The 12,500-nt window shown below is 38.4% G+C and overlaps 1 protein-coding gene and 1 long non-coding RNA gene across 3 annotated transcripts in view; both read left to right on the top strand.

Annotated features, from left to right (window-relative positions):
* Positions 1 to 12,500, top strand: part of LOC138014243 (uncharacterized) — a 185,949-nt gene that overhangs the window by 117,957 nt on the left and 55,492 nt on the right. The window lies entirely within an intron of this gene.
* LOC138014245 (uncharacterized) overlaps positions 1 to 12,500 on the top strand; it is a 56,194-nt gene that overhangs the window by 878 nt on the left and 42,816 nt on the right. Inside the window, exon 2 of the long non-coding RNA XR_011125277.1 lies at positions 8,375 to 8,420. This is a non-coding gene — a long non-coding RNA (uncharacterized lncRNA). The remainder of the gene's footprint in view (positions 1 to 8,374; positions 8,421 to 12,500) is intronic.

The raw sequence follows: 12,500 nt of genomic DNA, 5'->3' as shown, positions 1-12,500 counted from the left end.
ATGGCAATTCTTGTTGAACCCTGTTCAAAGGTGGTTTCGAAAATTTCTAAAACCAATGCTGAGCAAATAGCTTTCAAATCACCCTTGTGTTCGAGGGTGGTTTAATTTGCGTAAAAAACAATTACCCTCAAATAATAATAAATAAAAAACCTAGGCTATATAAATGTAGACTGACAAAAACCGACAATGGTAGCGGAGACGTCTTTAGTGGGACATTTTTTGCAGTCACCACAAGAGACTTTCATTCACACATCAGCACCTAAATACAAAACCAAGGCACTTCAATCTTGCCAAGTCAATTACATTGATAGTGATAAATGAATTATATTGGAGCGGTGATGACAAAATTTAATAAGCTAAGGCGCCAAATTAATACCAGGCCAAACAAGTCGCTCCCTTGAACTGCGATGAAATTTTCCAACAGTAAGTCATCCCCTCGATGAAAATATTCCCGAAAATTTAATTAGGTTATTGCGTTTTGTCTGGCGCCGTAGCTAAATAGAGGAGAAAAGTCCCTTTGTCTAAAACGATATTATTCACGATCAGTTTCTAACAAATTGAGCCCTCACTAGCTGTCGTTAGATAAATTAATCTCAATTCGGATTTTTCAATCTCGAATACTCCTGCTGTAGCTATTTTCTACTTGACGGCAAGAGTTCATTGTTATCTGACAGAGAAAATGAACAAAGGATAATACACGTTTTAGGAAGCTCGTCTATCCAAGGACTCCAGGTTCTTGGAGCATTTTGAAGCCTCCACTTTCCTTTCAAACAGCCTTGCCAGTAATGAATCTTGATGCTTTGTTCTTCAACTTCCAACACTTGTCCAATTACTGGCACTTTAATTATCGCAGTTATCTAGGTGAACTGCGACAAATGTCCCCAATATGATTTCTGACAAACAGTTTTCTACAGTCAGGACAGCTCTTTGTGCTGGAGGTACATACCTTCCTGTGTAAACCTGAAACAGCAAAGCAAGGGGTTTACCACCTATATATCTTCGTGTTGTGTCCAAAAATGATAGCAGGTTATACTGATGAGCACATCTGGAAACTCTTTAACTGAAGAAATTTTGCTGCTTAAAAGCTAATCGCTATCTGCCAGTACTGGTTTTCTGTAGTTAAAGGGAGATTACCATGCAGTGCCTGAGTTGATAGCCAGGTGACATGCAGTAATCGACAGTAAAATATTTCTGGAAAACAATTAACTGAGTTTTGAGGATATTCAAACTTTGTGGAACTTACTGAGCGGGTCTGGTATGGTTTCATTAAAGCGTCCTCAGTTCATCTTGGACAGGGACCAACGTCACAGAACTCATTCTGCCAGTTATAATTTATATGTAGCACCTTAACCCCATAGGTATGACCCATCACACCAGCCACATTCAAATTTGTAAACTACTGATTGTTCGTTGATCAACGCGGGCTTGATTTCTTTATGTTTGAGATCTTCTCCAACTTTTCGAGAAATAAAGACTGGGCATAAGTCGATGTTTAACAGCTTACCAAGATTTTTCAACTGCTTGCGCACAGAGCCGTAGAGAATGCTGGTTTAATAAAACATATTTACAGTGACAGGTGCATTTGTTTCTACGTCACTCGGCCAGTGGCTATGGTAAATAACAATTATTCTTTTGAAATCGAGGTGAGTAGTGGTAGGTTAAAAAATGCATATTCACTGGGATTCATTAAACGATTACTGATGTTCCATCACGGAAAATCAAACAAGAAATTTTTGAAACTTTATTTCCAAAGCTGAACAAGAAAAATAGAGCCACATCTAGGTGAGTTTTAGAACGCTGTTTGTTTCTCAAAAGAGCTTGAGCATAATAAATAATACTAAAAACAAATTGCGATTTTGAGACCGTCACCGTCACGGCAATACCACATTATATTGACGGCTAGTTGGGAGAAAATATATTCCGCTATAATTTAAATCGTTATTTTGCAATTTCTGCTGTCGTTAGGGTCTTGCTTCGTATCAACTTTTCCACTTGAAGAAACGTGGATTGCGCCAATTTCTGCGTTATAAAGGTGAATACATCATCAGGAGGCTCGAAAGTAATAATGAAGTAAAGTACGATCGTCCGGGTGAGTGTAGTCCTGAGAAGAACTCCTGTCGTAGTTGTCATTAGGTAACTGTGGGATTCAAGTGGAAAGGGGTGACAAATGGAAAAGGGTTACAGCACCTTCCATTTTTCATAACTCTTGCAACGCTAACAGTCAGCACTGCTAAAGACTCTTTAAGGGTGCGTTTTTTTTGGGAAAATCCAAAAACGGATTTGTTCTCTCGGAACAATGGATTCTTCAGCGTCAAAAAACACGCATAATCCGAAAAGGGGTTTCATGACAACGCAAACAAACAAACAAACCCAGACAGGCCTACATAACTCACAAAAGTTAGCGGTTAAGTTTGTTTTGGAGAAATTCTTCGATGAAAATGCCACCAGAAAAAAATACCTTAGCGATCGATAAAAGAAATGACAAATAACATGCTTGCTAAGATACAAATCGATTTACAGAAGGTATTTTTGCAGTTTACTTTTTTAGCTGTAGGAAAGGTGCTAACAATATTAGTGCTGTCAAGAAACTTTTAGTGTAATTTCGGGTGTGAAAACCTAACAATTTTTGACCTACCGGTATTCATGTCTTCGATCATACGGTAAAAACATTTGGGCTAAAACTGTCATGTACGGTAGCTGTCGTGTATCATTTTTGCATGGAAAACCGCTTGTCAAAAATACTTTTTTTGAATCCTTTCCCAAAAAAACGCTAAAGTGATGAATCTCAAAAATCCAGATTTAGATTCAGTGATCCGAACTATCCTCCTCGAGTGTAGATACTTTAGATTCATGATCCGTTTTTGGATTTTCCGGTCACCCTTTTTGATCGAAACATCTTATCCTTGCAAAGTTTTCAAAGTTTTTATATTTTTCAACTTCAAAAGTATAGCTCTAGACTTCGCCTTGTAAATTATTCAGACGCTTTTAATCGTTTATCACCAATATCGCAACTCGGAATGCCTAGCTTAACATAAAATTGAAACATACATTGGTGACGAAAGTGTTTTAGCGAGATAAACTAAGAATAAAGCCAGGATCCGAGCCAGGATCCGAGCCAGGATCCGAGCCAGGATTCGAGCCAGGATTCGAGCTAGGATCCGAGCCAGGATTCGAGACCTAACCGAGACCTAACCGAGACCTAACTTAACCTAACCGAGACCTACCCTAACCCTAACTAGACCTAACTAGACTAGAACCAACCTAAATAGACCTAACCTAACCGAGAGATTCGAGAATAAATAGCGGAGAAAGCTCATCTTAGCTCGAATCCTGGCTGGAATCCTGGCTCGGATCCTAGCTCGAATCCTGGCTCGAAGTTTAGGTATCCTCTGTTTTAGCTCACATGAATTAATCATCAAGTTTGTGCCTACGAATATTAAAATATATGTATAGATGCAATACTGTTGTGCCACAGCTTAGTCGACTTAAATTTTGTTTTTCATGAGATGAAACTGTTTCGCAAAATATATTATAATTTTTCCATGCAGTTGCCAAAAAACAATTCTATGTTATGCATGTTTAGCGAACTTGAGTTTCGGCGGGTTAACAACACATTGTTTAATATGCTGCATGATAAACTAAAATAATTCCACTATATTAATTGCTAGATGTCGTTCTTGATGGTCCGATGTAAAGGACTATTAGTTCAACATGTGACGCCTAGATTTAAGACTTGACGAAAAGAAATTAAATAATCAGATTTTACGACGAAGCTTTCGCAAAACTCATAGATAACATTGAGGCAACTGCTGATCTGTGGATGGCTTCATTTCTCTCGTAATCTTCATTTTCAAATTAAAAATAGAGGGTTCAACAACATCCTATGCAGTCTTTGATCTTCAAAAAGCGGCACAAGTGTAGTGGAGGGAATTGGGGCTGGTAGAAGAATCGCATTGTTGAATTGTGCGCCTGTGTTCTGCGCTCTTGCATCATTTGGTTCATCACTCTCACGTGCTCTGTGTCGTGTGTGATGTGTTATTATCGTTACCAGAGCCCATGTGTGTTTTGATCAGCGCCAGACACATGGGCTCTGGGATCCGGAACGAGATTGACAAGATGGCCGAGGCAGGCAACGGAGCTCCATTTCAGCCGGCACTAGAACATATCCTTTCAGCAACCACTTCATAGGAATGGCCAAAGCGTTTTCCTGCCTTCATATTCGACGAGGATAATTGTTGAACTCATCAATGAGACTATAGAAAACCCAGACGTTATAGAACGGCATAGAACCAGAAGGGACAGAGGGGTAAAAAAGAAAACATTTCAAACGGCAATTGGGGAGTATGGTGACGAGTAAGTGATCGCAAATTTTAAAAGCCATAGAATGCAACTGCTGTGGTTAAGAAGTAAACTCGAAAGAAAGCTATCTGGGGGACAAATCACAAAATAGGGTTCGTACCCTGCACTTTGAGCAACGAATTCTTAGGCAAGAAAAACCTGGACAAAGTGGCTGAAGATGATATAACACTTTTTTTTTTGGCCTGGGTCCTGAAGAGTCCAAGTTATTCCCTTTTGTACACGATGAAAGTGTCGAGTTTTACAATTAACAGTTTTAAATTATAGAATGGATTAACACTGATAAACATTAATAAATAATGAAATAAATCAAGAATCTTACTTAATAACAAACTGTTGTTAGTAGTAACATCTGCATTAATATTTCATAGTACTTTATTCCACTTATTTTAAAATAATTGGCCTCCATCCAACGACAAATTTGGCACCAAAATCAACCATGCATATCCTGTATTAGATTTTAAGGCCAGGTCAAACAGCTTTAAAATTTGCTTCAACATCTGTTCAGTGTTGTTGAACAGCGATGTCGAAACTGTTTGCCACCCCTTTCCGCCATGTTGAATCCATGTTGAATGAGTTTAAAAGAATGTAAACTTCGCTTCAATAACCATTCAACATTTCTTCCTTATGGGGAAAGTGGAATACAGTTGAAGCTGTTTGCCACCCTCTGTCAATTGGTCTCTCAATGACATACCCACGTACCCTGGAGCCTAGAATTGAATACTAGGCCTCTTGTGAAGCTTTGTTGAATCGAATGTTGATGATGTGTTGAAACCGCTTTCCAACCCAGCGGTCCACAATGAACATCGTTCAACAAAATCGAACGGTTGTTGAAGCCCTCTGCCCGAGCCGTTAGAACAGCGGAATGGACGGCATGAGATGAAAGTTAGAAAGATCATCGCAGTTAGCCAAGCAACTCAAGCATCTGCACGCCATCCTAAAAAAAAAAGCCATTCTTCGCACGCTCGAGCCTGATATTTTGTATTTATCGCTTAATTTTTCTACTGATCGAATCCTCAACTACAAGAGTTGGTACTCTCTCAGCTTGGCAACGGTGTTTCTATTGGACAACGTTCAGCTACGCCTTCCTGCATAAAACACATCATTTCCGAGGTACATATAAATGAAAGGAATAATAATAATGATGATGATGATGATGATGATGATAACATATAACAATACTTCTATTGATAATGATAATGGAACGATAATGTGAAACACACAGCTGTAGTTCTTGTGTTAGTATGATACTCTACATGTACTGCTGTCTCGAGCAGTTTGAATTTTAGGAGACTTTTGTCACCCTGGAAAGAGAGCACAGAATTCATAATACCTAGCAACATTGTACACAAAAGCAATAAAATACTTGCTAGGATAAACCTGTATTCTCTACAATAAGGAAGAACAACTGGAACCTTGAACTAGCTCTTCACTTTACATTTTTATTGATCTCTTCAGTTACACAATTGCTAATGTCCAATTCCTTGCTATTTCCATGGTAGCCTGAAAAATAATTAAAAAGGAAATAAATTAGAGACCAACATTAATTGGGTAGAGCCAGCAGTAATGCTGATTGAGTTTTCAGATCTAGCTACGGACTCACTAATCATTGTTATCACAGGGAACCCACACAAAGGGTGAATTTAGAAGCAATGTATGAGAATAGCAAAAAGTTTCATAATTTTTATTTAGCTATATATCTTTCCAGATCAACTGAAAAATAAAACAAAAAATTCCCGTGAGTCGACAAATATGACAGTCACATCTTGAGCTGGATGGATAACAAGATCAATAAAATTTCTGCAGGCCATAAAGGTCTAGCAGTCAAACCGGTCAAAATGAATGGACTTTCTCCGTGCCATAAATTATTTTAATACAATGTAAAATGTTACCATGACTGAACAACTGTTGAGCATCTTCCTCCCAATGACACGGATGTGCAGCCATTCACATTAAAGGAGAATTGAAACTTAATAGACAACTGAATAGAGGGCCACAAAGGAATCAAAGTGCAAACCATGAATGCCTTAACTCAACCTGATGGAAGAGAGAGGGTCGTAAGAATGAACAAACAACGAATGCCCATCGCCACAAGCCTAACTCAACCTGATGGAAGAGAGAGGGTCGTAAGAATAAACAAACAAAGAATGAGAATGGTCACAAGCCTAACTCAACCTGATGGAAGAGAGAGGGTCGTAAGAATAAACAAACAAAGAATGCCCATCGTCACAAGCCTAACTCAACCTGATGGAAGAAGGAGGGTCGTAAAAATAAACAAACAAAGAATGCCAATAGTCACAAGCCAAACTCAACCTGATGGAAGAGAGAAGGTCGTAAGAATGAACAAACAAACAATGGACATCGTCACAAGCCTAACTCAACCTGATGAAAGAGAGAAAGTCGTAAGAATAAACAAAGAAAGAATGGCCATCGTCACAAGCCTAACTCAACCTGATGGAAGAGAGAGGGTCGTAAGAATGAACAAACAAAGAATGCCCATCGTCACAAGCCTAACTCAACCTGATGGAAGAGAGAGGGTCGTAAGAATGAACAAACAAAGAATGGCCATCGTCACAAGCCTAACTCAACCTGATGGAAGAGAGAGGGTCGTAAGAATGAACAAACAAAGAATGGACATCGTCACAAGCCTAACTTAACCTGATGAAAGAGAAGGGGTCGTAAGAATGAAAAAACAATGAATGCCCATCGTCGCTAGCCTAACTCAACCTGATGGAAGAGAAAGGGTCGTAAGAATAAACAAACAAAGAATGCCTATTGTCACAAGCCAAACTCAACCTGATGGAAGAGGGAGGGTCGTAAGAATAAACACACAAAGAATGCCCATCGTCACAAGCCTAACTCAACCTGATAGAAGAGAGAGGGTCGTAAGAATGAACAAACAAAGAATGCCCATCATCACAAGCCTAACTCAACCCGATGGAAGAGAGAGGGTCGTAAGAATGAACAAACAAACAATGGACATCGTCACAAGCCTAACTCAACCTGATGGAAGAGAGAGGGTCATAAGAATGAACAAACAAAGAATGGCCCTCGTCACAAGCCTAACTCAACCTGATGGAAGAGAGAGGGTCGTAAGAATGAACAAACAAAGAATGCCCACCGTCACAAGCATAACTCAACCCTTTTGAAGAGAGAGGTTAGTAAGAATGAACTAACAAAGAATGGCCATCGTCACAAGCCTAACTCAACCTGATGGAAGAGAGAGGGTCGTAAGAATGAACAAACAAAGAATGGACATCGTCACAAGCCTAACTCAACCCGATGGAAGAGAGAGGGTCGTAAGAATGAACAAACAAAGAATGGCCATCGTCACAAGCCTAACTCAACCTGATGGAAGAGAGAGGGTCGTAAGAATGAACAAACAAAGAATGGACATCGTCACAAGCCTAACTCAACCCGATGGAAGAGAGAGGGTCGTAAGAATGAACAAACAAGGAATGCCCATCTCCACAAGCCTAACTCAACCCGATGGAAGAGAGAGGGTCGTAAGAATGAACAAACAATGAATGGACACCGTCACAAGCCTAACTCAACCTGATGGAAGAGAGAGGGTCGTAAGAATGAACAAACAAGGAATGCCCATCTTCACAAGCCTAACTCAGTTTGGCTTTGTACAGAGAATGACCAAGGTTATTTGTGATTGTTGAAAAGGAAAAGTAAACAATCTGCCAAGTAAAAAGAATTAGTGCCGTTGGTCACAATAACAATAATTGTTTTGTCAATGTATGTGTTGATGACAGCAGTTATTGCTGACACAATCATACATTGTAAGAACAATAGTATGTCTTAATTAAGCACCCAACCCAATACAAAACAGCTGATCATCAGAAGCATTCTCACAATTAAAACCACAGTCTGGCCAGAAGCAACAAAGTTTTCTTACTGTACTCGTCTTTTCAAATAAGCTGCTCGAAGTAGTGGCGACAAAAATGTCCGTTTTGGAGTTCGTGTATCAGTGAAAATCTTTGTACTTACTTTTGTTTTCTATTTCTTTCAGTGCTATGTTTCTCCCTGATGGAATAGTCATATCAGTCAGTTTGAAGGTGAGTTATTATTATTATTATTATTATTATTATTACTATGTGAATTCTTGCTGTTCAGTTTGCTGTATACATTCTTGGAGGGCCGGGTCCAAGCCATGGTCCTAGGGCACAGCAGGGCTGATAAATTTTGCTTTTAAGACAAGTCCTTCGTGTTTTTTGTCATTTTTTCCTGATAGCTTGCTTTCTTTGACACAGGTCATGTGCTAAAGAAGTAATTCGAGCGTGCTTTTAGAAAAATTTCAAGTTTTAACAAGAGATCATGCAAATAGCCTTCGATTTTTGTGATGTTCCAGACAAGAACGCCTGCGTTAGTGCGTTTTGCCCCACACAGTAATGTTGTCATTTTTTTTTATTGGTAAGGACCTCTATATTAGGTGTGTCCAAAAGTTGTGGGTGTAGACGAGGGTATTTCTCAGTACGTCACTGAATGAAAAGGGTCTTGTAGGCTCTCATTTGTCTAAGATGTATTGCGAATTTTCACGAACCCACTCGAGATTTTATTCATTTTTACAAACCCAACAGTAAAACTGTATATTTCTTTACCAAGATTCGTGGATTCGTTTTTTGTGTGAGTAAGACTAGAGAGAATGGCGATGGATTGAAACTATTTTTTATTCAACCTGATATCCAGCGTCTTAATTAAATCGTTAAAAATGTTTAGTATACCCTCATGTAAGACAGACTCTTTCATTAAAAGATTGAGCATTGAAAGTGTTTTTATAGGTTTTAAGACTGTATTCATTCTTATCAATTTTTCAATTGTGCATTTCGTATTCTAGGACGATTTGATTGATTTTGGTACTTTGATAAGTTTGAAATCATATAAATAAACGATTCACCCTTCGGGCTGCCATGCACTTTATCAATAAACCAGTTATCCATCCATCCATCCCGGGCATCCATCCATCTATTTAGCTATTTTATTTATGAAAACGCTGTTGGACGATAAACATTCTACTAGCTAATTTGGAAATTGGAAATTTTGTTTAAAGGATGCAAAGAATGAATCTTTCTTGGATACAAAACTCAGGGTAGCTTAGTCACATGTAGCAAAAATTTGTTCAGCTTTTTGCGGTTTTAGCTCACATTTCATTTCCGGTCTCCCGTTTTGAACGGAACAACTTGTAAGTATTCAGTGTGTACCCTTACGAAGTTTTAAAAACTCTTTATAATTTTTAAAATTATAATTCCGCCTTATACGTGTAAATTGCTCAGACAATTTTGTTGTTATCATTAATATCGTAACTCGAAATGAATTCCAATTAAACATGCAATGGTAACAAAAGTTTTTTAGCTCGATCACATGAATCAAGTTTGAGTTGCAACATTATTATGCCAGAGCTTAGTCGACTTAAATTTTGTTTTTCATGGTATGAAACTTGAGCTCTTTCGCATAATATATTTCATTTTGTCCTTGCAGTTGCCAAGGAATAATTCTTTTTTATGCAAGTGTTTCGCGAACTTTCACGTACCTGCATTTTGAGTTTTGGTCCGTTTTGAAGGTATGGCATATTGTTATCAGGCTGCATGATAAACCAAAATAATTCCGTTATATTATCGTTCCTAGATTCGCTGAAGATCTCTCGTTCTTGATGGATCCGAAGTAAAGGACTATTATATAGAAAAGGAGTTCAAAATGCGACGCCTAGATTTAAGAAATAAAATAATCAGATTTTGCGACAAAGATTTCGTAAACGGGATATAACAGAGAATGACGTCGCTCGGGTAAAACTCATAGCTCACGACATAATGGCAACTGCTGGGTCGTGTGTGGTCTGGTGCCTAATTTGGATTGTGTAACACCGAGCCTCGAGTTGGAATTGGGAACGAGATTCGGTAAAGCGAAACGAACGTGTTCAATCCCTTGGTATTGCAACAGCGAAATTAGCGAAATAATCTCATACAATAGTCCTTAGGCAACAACCTCCGGATGGAGTCGGTTTTTAAGAAAGAAGTACGTTTTGTTAACTTGGATGACTTTCGGAAACACCAAATGCGGGCTCGGCATATGATTCAAGGGACAGCCGAAGATGTCTCGTCACTTGTTAAAGAAAGCGCACACGTTAATTCTGCCAGTAGGTATACACTGTCGAATTTCTTGCGAAAGCAAGGATCGCAATCTTTCTTGCAGCCTATTGAATTTAATGAGGTCCTTACCTTGGTAGAAGAAACTATAAGATGTGGAATGAAGTGTATTAACAGACGAGGGCGAATGGAAGCTATCCATAGCTTCAATGGATGCATTGGTGTGTTCTGCACCTTTAAAAATGGAAGAGATGAAAGCAGCGGATATGAAATTAAGGAATTACACAGCATTAAGGTCGTGTATGAAGTCTTAGAAGAAGACGATTCCAGCGTCAAAATAAGGTTGATAACAGCTTTTCCTTTCCTGTGTGGCCAATAGAGAAGGATTTGAATCATGAATGACAATTTTAAAAGCTAAATGAACCTTGATACAAGACCTTTATGGGAGTTTTTGGGTTACTTCCTAATGTATTTTCACAAATCACAACAGCAAGCTTTACCATGGGTATCCGGGAATAGTGACAGTGCGAGCATAGATATAGAGAGGAAGAGTTGATGTCGCACAAGTCCTGTATATTAGAGATACAAGCAATGGCCATGAAGGAAACTTCCTGAGAAATCGACGAGAGATGTGAAACTGGAATATAAAAGAAGAACTAATTCCATTTCACGGGGCTTTTTCGCGATTAGAACTTGTGTGGAACTGGAACATAGACACGTTATATAACTTAGTGGTAATTCGAGGAGATCTGTTGTTTTCGCAAGCAACCCAGTCGTCCAATTATTTAACTGGCCTTTGATATTGAGGAAAGGATTATTTCATAATGGTAGAGGACCAAGGCCTTTAGTGAATAAACTTCAAATTGAATTTTCCAGTGATTTAGGATTAATTTAATATGACTTTGAATAACTTGGCACTGTTCTTGAAATTGCGGTAGTTGCAATGATCTCCTTCAGTGATTTATATCCCCCGAGAAGGGGGATGCTGCTGAAATACAAATATATAGGTCTAAAAAGGCTCTTTACAAGAGACTGAAAATTAATATGTCACATTTCCTTTTTAGTTACGGTATAATATTTAAAAATGATGCTCACAGAGGAAAAGATGAAACCACGTGGTAAAATGTGGATGTGTGCCTTAGAATAAATTTGATATTATAGTTGGTCGATTTATATTTTGCACACTAGAGAGATTTTTAGATGATGGCTTGTTTTCACTTTGTGATTGAGAGTTGGAAGTCTGACGACATAAAAGCACGATATTAGAACACCAAACAAGTTTTTCTCGCTTCGTTGAGTTTTTAAATCGGCTTACGATTTTATCGTCTTTGCTTAGTTTTGAATGTGAGACGTAGATTTAATCGGATGCAAGCAACTGGCCTATAGGTAGAATTAATTCGTTTAGCTTCAGTAAAGACAGTCCTCTAATGGCAATGTCCCTTCGTTCGTTATTTATAAACCCCAGAGGCATACATGAAAGAGCAATTTTACAATAAACACCTCTGAATAAATAAAGAACTCCTGACTTCTGTCGGAATATAGCCGTATGGTTAATAAGTACAAGTATACGATACACTGTCTAAGTAAATTGAATATGGGTGGGCACAACACAAAAACAAGACATTTTCAGACAACAGGCAACCTGACTGTTAAGTAGTTGCAAAACAGTCGATATCGCAAAAAGTGAAAAACAACAAAAAAAAGAACTTAATTAAACTAAATAAGTTCTCAGAATAAAAAAAAAAGGTTCAATTTTTCTTTTAATACGAGAACGTTTGCATATTCTCATCAAGAGCATTCCATACTTTAAGACTTTAAAACATCACCAACCAATCGAGGAACCGTTTTGTAACTGTAGAATTTTCATGCAACTGAGGAAGTGGCTGGAAAAGACGAATCAGATCTAAATCAAGCCTTTTTGTTGATTCTGTCTTATACGCTTAATGATTTTACAGTACTAATGAAAAGCTTACTGTCCGATGTCGCAGATGTGCAATACAAACTTACAAACATCATTGTTTGAAGAGGGTCGTGAAGGGGGGTACCAAATCCCAG

This window comes from Montipora capricornis, chromosome 8, assembly GCF_036669925.1.
Source record: "Montipora capricornis isolate CH-2021 chromosome 8, ASM3666992v2, whole genome shotgun sequence".
Classification (NCBI taxonomy): domain Eukaryota; kingdom Metazoa; phylum Cnidaria; class Anthozoa; order Scleractinia; family Acroporidae; genus Montipora; species Montipora capricornis.
The sequence above is the reverse complement of the archived record's forward strand: the minus strand, read 5'-3'. Positions and strand labels throughout refer to the sequence as shown.